This window comes from Rhipicephalus sanguineus, chromosome 7, assembly GCF_013339695.2.
Source record: "Rhipicephalus sanguineus isolate Rsan-2018 chromosome 7, BIME_Rsan_1.4, whole genome shotgun sequence".
Classification (NCBI taxonomy): domain Eukaryota; kingdom Metazoa; phylum Arthropoda; class Arachnida; order Ixodida; family Ixodidae; genus Rhipicephalus; species Rhipicephalus sanguineus.
In genome coordinates this window covers 42,148,331-42,164,491 of record NC_051182.1, presented here as the reverse complement: position 1 = coordinate 42,164,491, position 16,161 = coordinate 42,148,331, and positions in this window count along the sequence as shown.

Genomic DNA, 16,161 nt, shown 5'->3' with positions numbered 1-16,161 from the left:
CACCACTATTGGCTGCAGTTTTCTCTTACGCATATTTTTCCATTTTTCTGTAAGACACGTTCGTTAATGAGGGTCCTGAATTAGGCATAAACCAAACTTGAGAATACAGTTACAGCACTCAGTGGAGCAGCATTGTATTACATAAAACTGCATGCAAGCATATGCTTTCAGGCACTGACTGTGTGGCGCACGTGTTTCTGAACTGTGTAGACGGATCGTGTCGCGGTCAAGTGCGACACGTGCATTTGCTTCAATGATGCGCTAAAGTGCTGCCTTCCAAAATTAGCAAAAATACCCTTGATTCAATGTTTATCGGAATGTGTATTCAATGCTTTGACAGGCAGTGTCTTTATTATTATTATTTTATTACTATTTATTCATGAGAAGTACGATAAAAATGGGGATAAAACACGTCGTGGTAGCCGGCTTACGCGAAAAGAATGCGGATTCGACGAACGCGTCTTTCAACGGTCGTGCATTTTTAAGCTGCTCTCCCCCGTGGGGGGAAAAGGTGCGCCCTATTGTTCCGAAACTCGCCTGTCTGGTAAGCCGCGGGCGGTAGTCTTTGCACGTGGCGAGACCATGAGGGGGGGGGGGGGAGAATTCTGAGAACGGATGTCGCAAACTTTCGCTGCACAGGTGCAAGGAGGCCCGTCTACTGTTGCGATCAAGAAAATAACGCGAGAAAAGATCAATTTGTATTTTATAGGGTGCTAATATTGCGCCATGAAAACTTGATAGTTCACAAATAAGCTTCGCAGAATTTATTGGCAGTTACACCAGTGTAAATTTCTGGCGGTCACTTTAGTTCTTGTTGTGTATCCCTCCGCGCCGCACTTTCTTCTTCAGAATTGCTCACCAGCGTCACGAGTGCGGATCGTGTTCGTCACTTGCGATCTCTCTTGCTCTGATTTCGTGGACATCGAGTACCGCGATGTGCACAGGCTATCAGCGAAAGAGTGAACAACATACTTCGCTCATGTGCTGCAATTGTGGCCGTACATGGAAGTTTGTTTCGGCGGAACGGTTGTTCACCAGACCCAGCATCGCAACTTTCCTGCGGAAAAATGGACACCTCAGCCTACATGCAAGACTCCATCGCAGCTTGCCTTCTGCAAAGCTGCAGAGACAGATACCGTCACCATGATGTGCCATCAACATTTTCTGTATTTGCTGCATCTCCAAACCACGCGCTTCTGTTGATTATTTTTGAAGGTAAGTTTATCATTTTCACTGCCTTCGTACGTTCTACTCGAAAGTCATGAAAACTGAAAAAAAGTATTGTGCGTTGGATGTTGTATCAGTATGCAACTACGTAACTATTGTGGTTTACATTATTAAACCGTCTTCTTCTAGCTATTTTGTTGTTTATGACATGATTTTCTCTCTTTTTTTGTATTTCTTACAGGCAGGCCTTGCCCTGGTTATTCGGAAACAGGCGCTACGCCAACTAAATGATGGCATTCGTCCCTATTGGAGTTTTCGTAAAAATAAATATAGATGTTAACAGATCTGTGTTTTCCATTTTGACTTGAACACTTTACAGAACACCGAAGGTCCGCTGCAGCTTACACAATGAAGAAATCACAGCATCTGCATCACTGTACATGTGCGTGTATGGTGCCATTCATGTGAATAGTGTGCCCGTGTACTAATTTGCGACTTCTCTCCCAGTTTTTACCTTGTTCGTAGGATTGAACAATTGAAACGTCAGCGCACACAAGGAAAAATTCTCACTAGGGCAATGTCTTAAAGGCGGCATGCAGAATTTCTTTCATGTTTGGCACAGTAAATTCGAATGATCAGTCTTATAAATGCTTAAAAAATGCACTGATAGCATTTAATGTATATAATTGGGTACCGCTTCTAAAACACAATATTTAAGTGGCTAGTTTTGAAGAAATGTCGCAAATAACCTAGGATCCTAAATGCGGAGGAACTCAGCCACCATTTTTGACAACTGCGTAACGCGCTTGCATACCAGTAGGGATGGTCGATTAAAATTTTTTAATCGATTAATCGTTAATCTTTAATCGATTTAGCCTTTAATCGATTAATTGCTTTCGGTGGAATGTTTTAATCGATTAATCGACATTTTATGGGTGCTTTAAAACCGATATCTCTTCGTTTGAGAGGCATCGTTCGTGTTTGATATGGACCCAAATCTTTTTATCAGACGCGCTGACGATCGAAAATTCCCACTTTAGAAAGTGTTGACCACGCGCCCCTTGTGTCCAGTGTGCGAAAATTCCCACTTTCGCACACTGGACACAAGGGGCCCGTCGTCTTTGATATCACGGATTCAAGCATCTGTGGCCATCATCCCTGGACTATTCGGCAGTAGGTCGTATTTCTCGAAGGCTGCCTACTCGAGCTCATCGAAACCGGAGGCGCGTTCAGGGACTACACAGGTTGGAAAGTCGCAGCTGAAACATGCAGTGTGGTGGAGTGTGAGGAAATCCCAAGAAGGGTAAAAGAGAGACGAGGAGGAAGAGGAATTAAATAAGACACTCGCTCTCGTAAGCACGGCATCTTTTGTCGGCTTGTTGGTTAGATATTGTGGAAGCCCCACCACCATCATCATCGTCATCAGCCTGTCTACGCCCACTGCAGGGCAAAGGCCTCTCCCATGTTCCGCCAGTCAACCCGGTCCTGTGCTTTGTGCTGCCACGTTGTACCTACAAACTTCTTAATCTCATCTACCCACCTAATTTTCTGTCTCCCTTTCACGCGTTTGCCATCTCTTGGAATCCAGTCAGTTCCCTTAATGACCGCCGGTTATCCTGCCGACGTGCTACGTGCCCGGCCCATGTTCATTTCCTCTTCTTGATTTCAACTATGATATCCTTAAAGGGGTACTGACAGAAAATTTCGCGGCCAAGATAGCCTGCTGGATCGATTCCCGTGTACGTGCGTGTACCATCTGCAAAATATCGACAGCGAATAAAGCTTGGAAGGTATTTTATATGAATTTTGAAGTTCGCGAGCGCGATCCAGCATTATAGGCCGCACCTAGTGCATTGACACCCTCGGAGGTGACCCGAGGTGACCCCCCTACTTCCCCTACGTAACCGTTGCAGCCGGTACAAGTTATGATGACGTCGTAGCCGCCATTTCTGTTTTGACGCGCTTCCCGACGAATCGCTCCTCGCCAGCGGGTCAAACCTGAAGTGATTCGCCACGTCGAAAATTCCTTCGATCCCCGCCGCAAGAATATCGTCGCCATCAGACGACGATGAGCCCGACGACGACAGACCGCGCGGAAATGCGTCACTGTTCTGTGTGCTCATGTGACCGAGCGTTTCACTCGCTAGGTGGTGATAGCTGCACCCGGCGGCTTGTCGTTTTTGGAGCTCTGTCAAACCGAAACTGAGGCTGTGTCGGTAATGAGGAGCTTGTAATTAATTATCCGTCGCGCGCTACAGCAAGCGATGTGCCGTGTTATGACTAACAGGCCCCCAGCAACACATTGCAGCAAAAAAACGCGGGGCGAAAATTTTTGTGTCAGGACTCCTTTAACCCCCTTTGTTCCCTCACCCACTCTGCTCTCTTCCTGTCTCTCAAGGTTACACCTATCATTTTCCTTTCCATCGCTCGCTGCGTCGTCCTCAATTTAAGTTGAACGCTCTTTGTAAGTGTCGAGGTTTCTGCTCCGTAGGTAAGTACCGGTAAGATGCAGCTGTTGTATACTTTCCTCTTGGGGGATAGTGGTAGACCACCATTCATGACTTGATAATGCTCACCGAATGAGCCCCATCCCATCCTTATTCTAGTTATTCCACTCTCATGGTACGGCTCCGCGGTTACTACCTGTCCTAAGTAGACGTACATAATACTATAATTGCGGACCTACGCGATCTTTTCCTTGAGGTCACCCATGCAGAGATTACGCAGAAACATACTGACCTCAAACAGATCATCGGTACAGGCAACTGCGGGAAATAGAGTGACATGAGTTTCTGCCTCCCGGCTAGAATAAACAGCAGCTGCGCCGGTATACTCTGCAGGTTTCATCTGATTGTTGCCTTAACACGGCGCCACTCGCACCTTTTCAATCGTGCGTACAGCCTGAACTGTGAGCGCCATCTAGTGTATCAGACATTACAACACAAATTTCGCGACTGTCCTTTCTTGTCACAGCAGAAGACGGGGGCCTCTAGCTGAAAGCTGTATTTCTCCCTAAATTTGCGACCATACAGTATTACTGAGTATACAAGGTCGCTTCTTCAATAGCACTGGATGCTAGACGTTCGGTAAACCGACGCGTAAAGTTGCGGATTACATAAAGGGTCTATAAGGCGCTTTTCACAATTCGGGAGTGCGCATTCCTGCGCTACATTTTCTCTCAACTAATGGCAGCAACTTTCGTGCTTCAAGTGTTGGCTTCGAGAAGTGCTTGCCACATTTATTACACCTTGCAGTCTTCGTTTTCTCATCTTCAGCGTACAACGACCACACTGCGCTCCTCTTCCGATTGCCCGGCATTATGACATCGCAAAGGTAGCAGTGTAACCACCAATGTGTAATAATTACATAATATAACACGCAAGCAACGCAAGCCCCACGTATACTCAGGCGAAGCGCAACCAGCTTAAGGGAGAGGAGGTGAAGGCAGTAGCAGCAGTAGACTGTGAGTCGGAGAAAAGCGGGCAAGTTCATTTCTGCCTCGATGGGGTGGAGCCGCCACCTGCCGGGGCTTGAAGCAATCGATTAATCGAATAGTTTTAATCGAATAATTCGATTAATCGAAAGGCGGAAACAGATTACGATTAATCGATTAATTGTACACCTTTAATCGATTAATCTTTCGTCGATTTTACCATCCCTACATACCAGGTGCTTTTGACTGAACCCAACAAGGGTTGAATATACACTCCCCTAAACTGTTTCAATTGAAACTAAGTACACACAGTCAATAGCTGGTCAATAGTTCCATTTGACTCGCACAAAAGAGCATTCGATCAGATACTGGGTGGGAGCCATGATAGAATCATCACAAAGATTTTGCCACATCTTATTAATGATTCTGGCGGGGCTAGGCATGGATTACATGCAGAACCTAATAAGTTTCACCCTGTCCTCCCCTCAATTATCGGGCTGTCTAGGTCCCAGTTCTTCTTCCCAGCTGTACGGGCAATCGTTCCTTGGTTGTACAACTTAAGTATCGCGACTATTTCTTTTGATGTTTTCCTCAGTATGTGATAACTGTTAACAAGAAAAAAGACATCGCATGTATTCATGTATTTTATCTGGGCACAGTAAGAAAAGAACACAGCTACTCAACAGGCTTGCACAGTATTAGAAAGGAGAGGATGCCAGTCTGATGCTGTAACTTCTGATAACAAAAGCTACAACTTCAAATAGAAACTCATATACGTAGGCATGCGCAGAAGGGGGGCAGGGGGGCACCCCCCCTAGTCACCTAAAGAAGAGCGGGGCGCAAAATCTGCCCCATACATTGACTTAATATGGAGGGGGGGGCCGCGATGACCCCTCCCCTCCCCCCCCCCCCTGAAGGGTAACCCTGAGCACGCCTATGCTCATATATCTATCAGTCAAAAGGACGGCCAAAAACAGTGACAATAATTTGAGCAGGCACTCGTGCTTTGCCATGGCCGCGGACAATTATGACGCAAGGTTGAGCGGCTTTGGGAGAACTAGGATATACGAGTGAACCTTGTGAAAATTCTCCCACTTACAGCTTTTTTTTTTTTAGCATCGTGCCTTTGTGGCTAACTGCGTAGATTCTGCAGTGCTAGCTGGAAACAAAAACAGGCAATTTGTGCCTACCCATTGCCGGCACTGCGCACTTCTATGATATGAAGAGGAAGAAATTTTATTCATGACCTACGCGTCTGCACGTCGCGATCGATGGCCTGGTCGTCGTGAGCGTGCAGCGCTGTTGCCACGACAGGTTCCCTACCTGAATCATCGCATTAGAGACATGTGCGGGGACGCCGTGTTCTTGCAAGTTGACGCGCACACACCATCAAACGCTGCGATGTCGCGCCGAACGCGACCTAGCGCAGATGGGCTGATTGTTGCTGAGATGCGGCAGCATTAACAGAATTTCAACTATTGTACAGCGTAAAGCCCCTCTATACAGCGTTTCGGGCGTCCATGACCGCAACCATGCAACTCGTGGCGCAGTAGAACAGAACGTAACCGTGCTTTGTTTACGTCAAAATGCGGAAAATTAAATCCACATGGGCAAAAGTGTATGTTTGAGTCGTCTGCTGGTGATAGTAATAATAATAATATCTGGGGTTTAACGTCCCAAAACCACGATATGATTATGAGAGACGCCGTAGTGGAGGGCTCCGGAAATTTTGACCACCTGGGGTTCTTTAACGTGCGCCTAAATCTAAGCACATGGGCCTCATACATTTTCGCCTCCATCGAAAATGCAGCCGTCGCGGCCGGGATTCGCTGGTGATGGTCGCCGCCATGGAACACAGCTGCAGTGCCGAACGGTTACTAGCACTTCGCGAACATCGCGTCGGCCAATCAGCTCGCGCATGCTGTCCGCTCGTGCGGTCCCACCGAGGACTGTTGCGGACATGGAGGAAGGAAAAATAAGGAGTGGCCCTGACGTCACATTCGTGAAGCCTCGACATCGCAAACACCCGCATCGCCTTTTAGCGAAGGAGCCTCGAAACATTTCGCGATTTCCGTCGTGTCGTTTGCAAGCGCATGCGCGATTCGAGCCTTTTTTTTTTTTTTTCGCCGTGCCAGCGGCGCCGCGGCGCAGTCGATTCACGCATGCTGCTCCTTGTGTGTGTTCTTTAGGAAAGCTACGCAATGCCCCGCTGTTGCGTATACCTGTTGCGTGCACTGCGGACAGTACCGGGTGTCGCTTTTCATGTGTACGTACACGTTCGCTTCATTGCTGATCACCAATGCATGGTATTTGCATGGGAAGCTCTCGGATGTGCGCTGTGTTGCTTCTTACTCATTGTGTCAACTCAGAACACTCGTGAACTTTTGTTTTTGGCGTCTGACGCGCCGTACATAACACGTTTTTAGAGGCTGTGTCGTTCAACGAAAGGGCAATAAACTTATGTTGTTGTTATCGGACTACGTGATCTACGTATTGTGCGGTGTGCGCTCGCTGCGTGCTTGTTGTGTGCGTACTGGAATTACAAAGTTTACGCGCACGATCGCGTATACAATACAGCGGTGTCCTCTTTTCGACGTGAAGTTACGTCAACTATAGGTTGGCGTTGCGCCGAATAGCTACTACGCTCAGTCCATATGCACGAACAAAGAACCGCTAATCCGGCAACAGATCGGGAAATCGGGCTACGAGAAAGGGAAGGCCTAACGCCCAGCAGAACGCGTAAGTGACTGCTAGGTGAGTTCGAATACGATGATGCAGGGGCTGAAAGTTTTTCATCACGGCACGTACCGGTATTCTGTACTGTTGCACAAAAAAACGCCAGGCCTGCGCTGAAACCGCAGCACAGTCACGGCGAAAGCTCGAAGAGCGGCGTTTTAGAGCCCGTTAAGCTCTGTTGGGGCTAGAATACAAGTATACTAGAAAGGTACCCACTACGCCATAAATCACAATTTTTGTGAAGTTGGGAAGCACCTACTAAGCCATTATTCGTCATTCTGCGGAGAAGCGAGGCACCAGCTGCACGTCTGTAAGGCATTATGTGCACTTTGTTGACGCGACGACTGATGACGAAGAACTATGGCTCAGCCCTTTGTAATGGGTTGGAATCTTTAAACGGTCCACCAGTTATGTAATTTGCATTGGGTAACGCCCGGTCGCTATTTCCCTCTCCCGTCATGCTGTATAACATACTTTGACGTGGGAGAGAAACGGGGGGGGGGCGAAGAACATTACTGAGACCCCGAGGAAATGTATCATGCGCTTATGGGCTTCATTGGCAACCAATACAAGTGCACTTGCGAGGAACCCACTACGCTATAAATCATTGTAACTTTACTGAGACCCCGAGGAAGTGGATAATGCGCTTATGGGCTTCCTTGGCAACCAATACAAGTGCATTTGCGAGGAACCCACTACGCTGTAAATCATTGTAATTTTTGAGAAGTAGGGCAGCAGGCACTGTGCCATTTTTCGTCATTCTACGGATAGCGTTGGTACCTGCTAAACGCATGTAAGGCATTATGCGCACTTTGTTGATGCTGTGCCTGATGACGATGAAGAATTATGGCAGAGCCCCTTGTAATGGGTTGGAAGCATTCAACAACCTACTCGTTGCGCAATTCGCATTGTGTGACGCCTGGTTACAGAATTCGCGTTGTGCGACGCTTGGTGCTTATTTTACTCTTCTACCACGCTATATTGCATACGCTAATGTGGCTCCTTCCCGACATGAAGCCTGTATAGGACCTTTTTGCGAAGCAGTTTCAAGCACAGGCATGGCTCAGAGGTTGAATTTTGGGCTCCCACGCAGAGGGCCCAGGTTCGAACCTCGTTCCATCCTGGCATTTTTTTCTTATTTCGTTTTTTTTCTTATTTCGAGCGATACTGGTTACGGACACCGGCGGCGGCAGCGGCGGACAACTACGGCGCCAAAAACGGCCCGTGAAATGATCTCATAACAGCTTTCGCTGTAAAAACGCCAGGCCTGCGCGGAAACCGCAGCACAGTCACAGCGAAAGCTGGAAGAGCGGAGTTTCTAAAGCACCGTTGTATGCTCTCTTGGGGCTACTAATACAAGTACACTAGCAAGGTACCCACTACGCCATAAATCACAATTTTAGGGGCGAAGCTCCTTAAGGCGGCACCCGTTCGTCCCTCGTAGTCGTCGTGGTCGTAGTAGTGAGTAACAAGTCTTACGCTTTGACCTCCAAGGTGGTGCCGGTGGGAGATTTCTCCTGTGCGTTGTTGAACAATAAAAAATTCGCAGCGTGCGCGTTAACTAAAAGCCGAATTCTTCTGTCTCTCATTCCCCATTAGCAGCCATTGGCATGTTCCAGTAGGAAACGTTAGTAGAAGTAGAAGTGTAAGTGTTAGCTAAAAGCCGACTTCTTCTGTCTCTCATTGCCATTAGCAGCCATTGTTTACCTCCAAGGTAGTGCCTGGTGAGATTTCTCCTGTGCGTGATTAAACAATAAAAATTTTGTTCAAAACGCCGTTGATTGATGAAATAAACCAACGAAAGACGCCAGATGTTTTGTAAAAGCAGAACGAAAGAACGCCAGATGTTTTTCTTAAAGTGTAGTAGTAGTAGTTGTATGTAGCCACCTCGCCCGATCGTCAACGGGCGAGGTGGACCGGCAACGGCCCGAGGACCCTGCCGTACGAGAGTTAAATCACACTAAAAGACATACTTTGCGGGCGATACACTCTAGTGAGCTTTCAACTTTTCGTCTTAATGGACATGATAAAGAAATTATTTCTACGAAAAACGCAAGGCACACCTTGAGCAATATGTTTGGTTTTGGGACGCTAAATGGAACCATGAGGCGATGCGAAGCCGGAGCACTTGCACGATCGCGTTCCGTTGGCTTTCGTTGGGCATGCTACCGACCTCGCGTCGTGGAACGCGCGTCCTGTCTTCCCTCTAGCCTTGCCTTTAATTCGCACAGGGCGAGCGGGGAATGCGGTCGCTCTTGGCGCTCTTTCGCTCGGGAGCGGACTTCTTCCTTGCATTTCACCGATCACAAGTGATAATGATCACTTATGATAATGAAGGGACCACGTAAACCAACAGTACAATAAAAGTTTGATGTTTAATATATACACGATGTTTCACACTCTTTATATTATGTACTGGGCGCATTTCACGGAAGAGTTTCACGGTTTACAGATGATTCCCTCCGTAGCTTCGCCCCACTCATCATCATTCACACCGTGGATATGCTGTGATTTTTGTTAAGTTGCGAAGCACCTACTAAGCCATTATCCGTCATTCTGCGGAGAAGCGAGGCACCAGCTACACGTCTGTAAGCATTATGTGCACTTTGTTTACGCGACGACTGATGACGATGAAGAATTATGGCTCAACCCTTTGTAATGGGTTGGAAGCTTTAAACGGCCCACCAGTTATGCAATTTGCATTAGGTGACGCCCGGTCGCTATGTCCCTCTCCCGCCATTCTGTATAGCATACGTTGACGTGGGAGAGAGAGGTCAGGGGAGCGAAAAACTTTACTGAGACCCCGAGGAAACGGACCATGCGCTTATGGGCTTCCTCGGCAACCAATACAACTGCACTTGCGAGGAACCCACTATGCTATAAATCATTGTAATTTTTGAGAAGTAGGAAAGCAGGCATTATGCCATTTTTCGCCATTCTACGCAGAGCCGTGGCACCTGCTAAACGCATGTAAGGCACTACGCGCACTTTGTTGATGCTGTGCCTAATGACGACGAAGAATTATGGTGGAGCCCTTTGTAATGGGTTGGAAGCATTCAACAACCTTCTCGTTGCGCAATTCGCATTGTGTGACGCCTGATTACAGAATTCGCGTTGTGCGACGCTTGGTGTTTATTTTACTCGTCTACCACGCGATATTGCATACGCTAATGTGGTTCCTTCCCGACATGAAGCCTGTATAGGACCTTGTATAGGCATGGCTCAGAGGTTGAATACCGGGCTCCCACGCAGAGGGCCCAGGTTCGAACCTCGTTCCATCCTGGAATTTGTTTCTTAATTTGTTTTTTTTTTCTTATTTCAAGCGATAGTGGTTACGGACACCGGCGGCGGCGGACAACTACGGCGCCAAAAACGGCCGGTGAAATGATCGCATAACAGTTTTCGCTGTGAAACGCTCCACGAAGAATTTCAGCACGCAGCGCTGGGGCCTGCCACGCACGAAGAGCCTGGTAAACGTCTGCTTGCAACATTTTACTGCGTGCGAACCGCATAATACGCGCTAAGTTTACGCCGGGACTACAAATCTGCGCAGAAGCTAACCACCGCGGAGAGCACGCCGCGGGGCGTCTGCTGTTTTGTTTGCCCCATAAATCTGACGTCACTTCCGCCACACTTTTCGCAATGCATTGAAGTACGATAGGGCCTCTCCTTAGTATTCCTTCCTCCATGGTTGCGGACGCCTCACGGCTCGAAATGCGGAACGGAACAGAAAAACGGAGCGGAAACGGACGTGCGGTGGCAGCGTGGTGAGGCCTTAAATCTTACAGGAGCATGACCTGGAAGTTTGTCCAGAAGCCCTCCCCAGTGCTCTGCTAGACTGCAGAGTATCCTTGCCTAAACTAAAAAAATACTTCAGTCCTGATGCATGGGCTCTTTTAACTTCCTCATGTAAATGATTGTAACATTTTCAATGCCTCCATGTTGAGAAAATTTATTTTTTTAGTTCATAGTTGCTGTAAAGAAGGAGAAAGGGCTGTGGAGTTGTGGCGTTTGCGAGCTAATCGACGATGGGCAGACTAGTATGGCTTGCTGCGACCAATGACTAGAGTGGTTTTACTGGTGAGGGCATGTTTTCTGGGAACTTCATTGCTAATTTTCCGATAGAAAATGTTACACTGTGTTAAAAAGGGTTTCAGCCACTCAACTACATAGGTTCTTTCCTTTTCATTTCTTTTTTTTTTTTGATAAGGCCCCTTTTCTATAGTTAATGAAAATACGCTACATTAGTGTGATGAAATGCACTTATCTCCCACAATTTCGAGATAAACAGTTGTAAAGCTTGTTTTTCTTGAAGTTCATCATCAGTGGCCACGGCTGTTGCTGTCATTTTGAATCAAAATTTTATTCACTTCATTCATTTTTGCATAGTATGTTTACTATAATTTTCACAGCACAGCCATCTTCATTTCAGGCCATGTGCTGGGATCACGAAGGAAACTGCAAGGAAGCTCTGGTACTGCACTCGGTGCACTTGGAAGGGTTGCACAGCTGCTTCTGATTAAGTTCTGCCATTAGCCTGTTAAAAATAGCACCTGCCAAATGAATTCCATGTGCCTAGGGCACCTTTGATAACTCCAAAGTAACCAAGGTCAATAAAATTATTTGCCCCCTCTCACTTTTGTGGACTTTTACAGACAGATGCCACAGTATCCTGGTGGTCTCGACATCTGCAATATTTCAGCCTTTTAAATTATTTCGGAAGTACAACTGGTTCGCGTGGCAGAATGACGCAAAGGTGCGCAGGCAGTCCTAGTTTGCAATAAATACATCGGCGTTAACACTATTTTACCATGCAATTTCAACTGCAGACATTACCTTGCCGCTAGCACTTAATATTGGTAAACGTAGTTGCTTGTCTGTTTGCGTGACATTTCGGCTGCCATTAATGGTAGCCCTAATTCGAAGCCTCTTGAAAAAGGGTGCTTCATCTCTGCCCTTGTCTGGTTAATTTCCAGGGCATGTGTCAGGATAACGGGCGGCCGCCAGCAGTGGCATAAATCATGGGAGGGTCAGCCCTGACGCCTCTGGTGCTCAGGCTGGGGAGGACCTTCCTTGCAAGTGTTGCCCCACCCCCATCGAAATTAATCGTTGGAACATCACACATCTGTGTGGTTTGGCACTTACGTAAAGCGCATTCGACTTTACTTAATTGGATATATATACACACAGCCTAGGTACCGTGAGAACTTTGCTCCAGCCGTACGTGGTGTTGGCCGTACACGGGGTGCCCGGAAACATGCGAGGTCGGGTGCGGAAAAAAAAAAAAGTCGTAGTGCCGCGCGTATTCGCAACTTCCAGGTACCGTGGCGCCGCCGAGTGGTGGCCGCCGGAAGCTCTGTTGAGATTATTGAAATGTTGGACCCGCTTGAGTCAGCGAATGTTGCCACTTGTTTTGACTCGTTTGGGGTCGTTTTGCGACGGTGTGCACGGTCTCGATACGTGCACTTTCGGTTCCTCAATGTGAACGGAAAATAAAAGAAAAAGGCAACTGATTTTACTGCGGACCTCGGTGCTCACAGCGTACAGCGGGAGGCAAAGCAAAAGCCTCCCTTTCAGATTAGCGCCTCGAAAACCCGTGAGTGGGTTAAACTTCGCAAGCAAATAACCAAGGCCCATGAATGTATGTAGAATCCCATTTTGTGTTTGAGTATATGTCTACTACCTCATATCACCTTTCTCGCGCTTCGTTCCTCCGCTCGACACAGTCGCTGTGCAGACAGTACCAGAACTGATAAGGAATGCGTTCCGCCTCTAGAATATAATGTAAAGTCCGCTTTCAAAGCGTCCATCGCACCATTCCACGTCTGAAGTGGCTGTGAAGTGCCTCCGTGACCTTCACATCTCCAGCTCTTTTTGTTCGGTATTACTTGCTAATGGCGCTGTTTTTTCGTCCCTGTCCCGTACGATGTTATTGCACTTCTCATAAACACCGAAAGCGTAGGATGATAACAGGAACGTCACATCTTAAACGTGAAAATTGCGTCTTGCGCTGATTTCATTCGCTGCCTGTCGACCTATTATGGCATTGCACTGTTTATTTTTTCTCCTTTTCGCCAAGAAAGCGCAATAAAATCGTATTTCCGGTAATCGCACATGCCTCAAGTGGTTCTTGTGCTTCGGTCTCGAAGGGCAACACATCTTTTTTTTTTTTCGTTTACTTACATTATTTCGTGCTTTGAAGGGAGCTGAGCTAGCTACGCGGCAGAATGCAATGCAAGCAGAAATGAGATAAAGCATGTCTCCGAGAATGTCTCTGATATTACTGAGACATCTTTACTGAGTCTCCTACTACCATATCGTGCTAACAACACAGCGGGGGTTGCAACGCGCAATTAAGCGCCGCAAGCAACGCGACTAGTGTGCTTCCTTTATTTACAATTGTGTGCATATTTATCTTACTAATGAGGTTCCAATCACGTACCCGACATTCCTTTACTTATTATAATATGTCACCGCAACCCTGATTTCACTCAAACATAAATCGGAGTGCAGCCGAAGCGCAAACAACTGAACTCTTCGCCAAACATGTACGTTCCTAAATCGTCTGCAGCGGGCCGATAATCTCAACGACCGCCATGTTGGATGTACAGTCGCGCCACCTATAGGCCGTGAAAGTTGCGAATAGAGCTTAGAGTGCGCTGTTGAATCGAGTGCGGGAGAATATTTTGGGAGAACTTCAGAATGGATTTCGAATTGACAGGCGGTTAGACGATAATCTGTTTGTTCTTACCCAGTGTATAGAAATATCGAAAATAGAAAACAGGCCCTTATACGTAGCTTATCTAGATATTACCGGGGCGTATGACAACGTTAATCAGGAAATTTTGTGGCATATACTGAAAGAAGTGGGCATAGGTGACGACTGTATACAGCTTTTGAGGGAAATATACCGAGAAAATACAGTTTGTATAGAATGGGAAGGAATAAGTAGCAAGGACAGCGTTGAAATTAGCAAGGGGCTGAGACAGGGATGTCCTTTGTCCCCGCTGTTATTCATGCTGTACATGGTGAGGAAGGAAAAAGCGCTAGAAGGTAGCAACATTGGATTTAATTTGTCACACAAGCAGGTCGGCACGATGGTTGAGCAGAAGCTTCCAGGTCTATTTTATGCTGATGATATTGTCTTATTTGCAGACAGTCAAGATGATATACAGCGACTGGCAGATATATGCGGAAGGGAATGTGAGGCTCTAGGACTAGGATTTAGTGCAACAAAATGTGGATTGATGGTATTCAATGATCACGAAGACCATGCGGTCTTTATACAGGGCCAAAAAATTCCGAGGGTAAGCGAGTACAAGTACCTCGGAGTATGGGTAAATGAGGGGGATAGATATATGGAGGTACAAGAGAAAGCATCGGTAGCAAAGGGAAAGAGGAATGCTGCAATTATGAAGCACAGAGCTTTATGGGGATACAATAGGTACGAGGTGCTTCGAGGGCTGTGGAAGGGTGTGATGGTCCCGGGGCTTACATTTGGGAACTCAGTAGTGTGCATGAAGTCAGAGGTACAATCAGGAATGGATGTAAATCAAAGGACGGTGGGCCGCCTCGCGTTGGGCGCTCACGGGAAGACGACAAATGAGGCTGTAAAGGGTGATATGGGATGGACAGGCTTTGAAGTGAGGGAAGCTCAGAGCAAAATGAGATTCGAAGAGAGGCTGAGGAAAATGAAGAACAGTAGATGGGCAGAAAAGGTTTTCAGGTATTTGTATAGAAAAAGCGTTGACACGCAGTGGAGAAAAAGAACTAGGAGGCTCACCAGTAAATATACGGCTAGCAGTGCGGGCGATATGGCAACAAGGAGCATTAAGCGGAAGGTCAGAGAGGCGGAGAGGACTTATTGGATGGCAGCGATGGAAAAGAAGCCGGCTCTGAGTAACTACCGAAAGGGAAAAAAGGAAATAAGGAGGGAAAGGTTTTATGATAATTCAAGGGGAAGCGCTTTGCTGTTTGAAGCAAGGTCGGGCTGCCTTAGAACGCGTAGTTATAAAGCGAGATTCAGTAACGAAGAAGAACAATGTACATGCTGCGGGGGAACTAAGGAAAACGATGGAACATGTACTGATTGAATGTGGCGATATTCACCCAGCTATACGTGTGGGCACGAGTCTACATGAAGCCTTGGGTTTTAGGGACAACAATGGAAAGCTGCACACGTCCGCGATAGAAATAAGTAAGAGACGGTTAGAGTATTGGTGGCAGAAAAGTAGAGATAAAGAACAAAAATAAATAATGGGGGAAAAATAAGGTCATTCTGCCTTAAGAGGCAGAAAGATGGACCGTGAATTTATATTTTTTTGGTATAATAACATAGATTTAATCAATGTAGATAAGGTATTAGGCCAACATGAAACAAGGAAGCTTTTTTTTTTTTTTTTCTTCGAGCCTGGTGGCAGACATGTCACCGCCCCGTTTTAAAGGGGACGCTCATAGCATCCATCCATCCATCCGGAGGTGCAGGCAATGTTATCTGCATGCGCCCTCTTTTCGTTTCAAGGAAGGGCGGATACCCGAGCAAATCCTTGCTGCGAATTTGTTTTATTCGCGCCGAACTGTACGCATCTCGACGGCCACGGCCATTCCACAATATTCCAGTACACTCCAGCCTTCCTTGGGCGAGCTGGTACATACTTGAATAATTTCAGCGCGACTTGGACGAAGACAGGAGACATATAAAACAGAGTCGAGCGCTGGTCGTTCAGCGCTCGTCTGTGTTTTATGTGTCTCCAGTCTTCGTCGAAGTCGCGCTGAAATTATCCAAGTAACTTCCTAGTCGCACCGTCACGAGCACGCTGGTCACG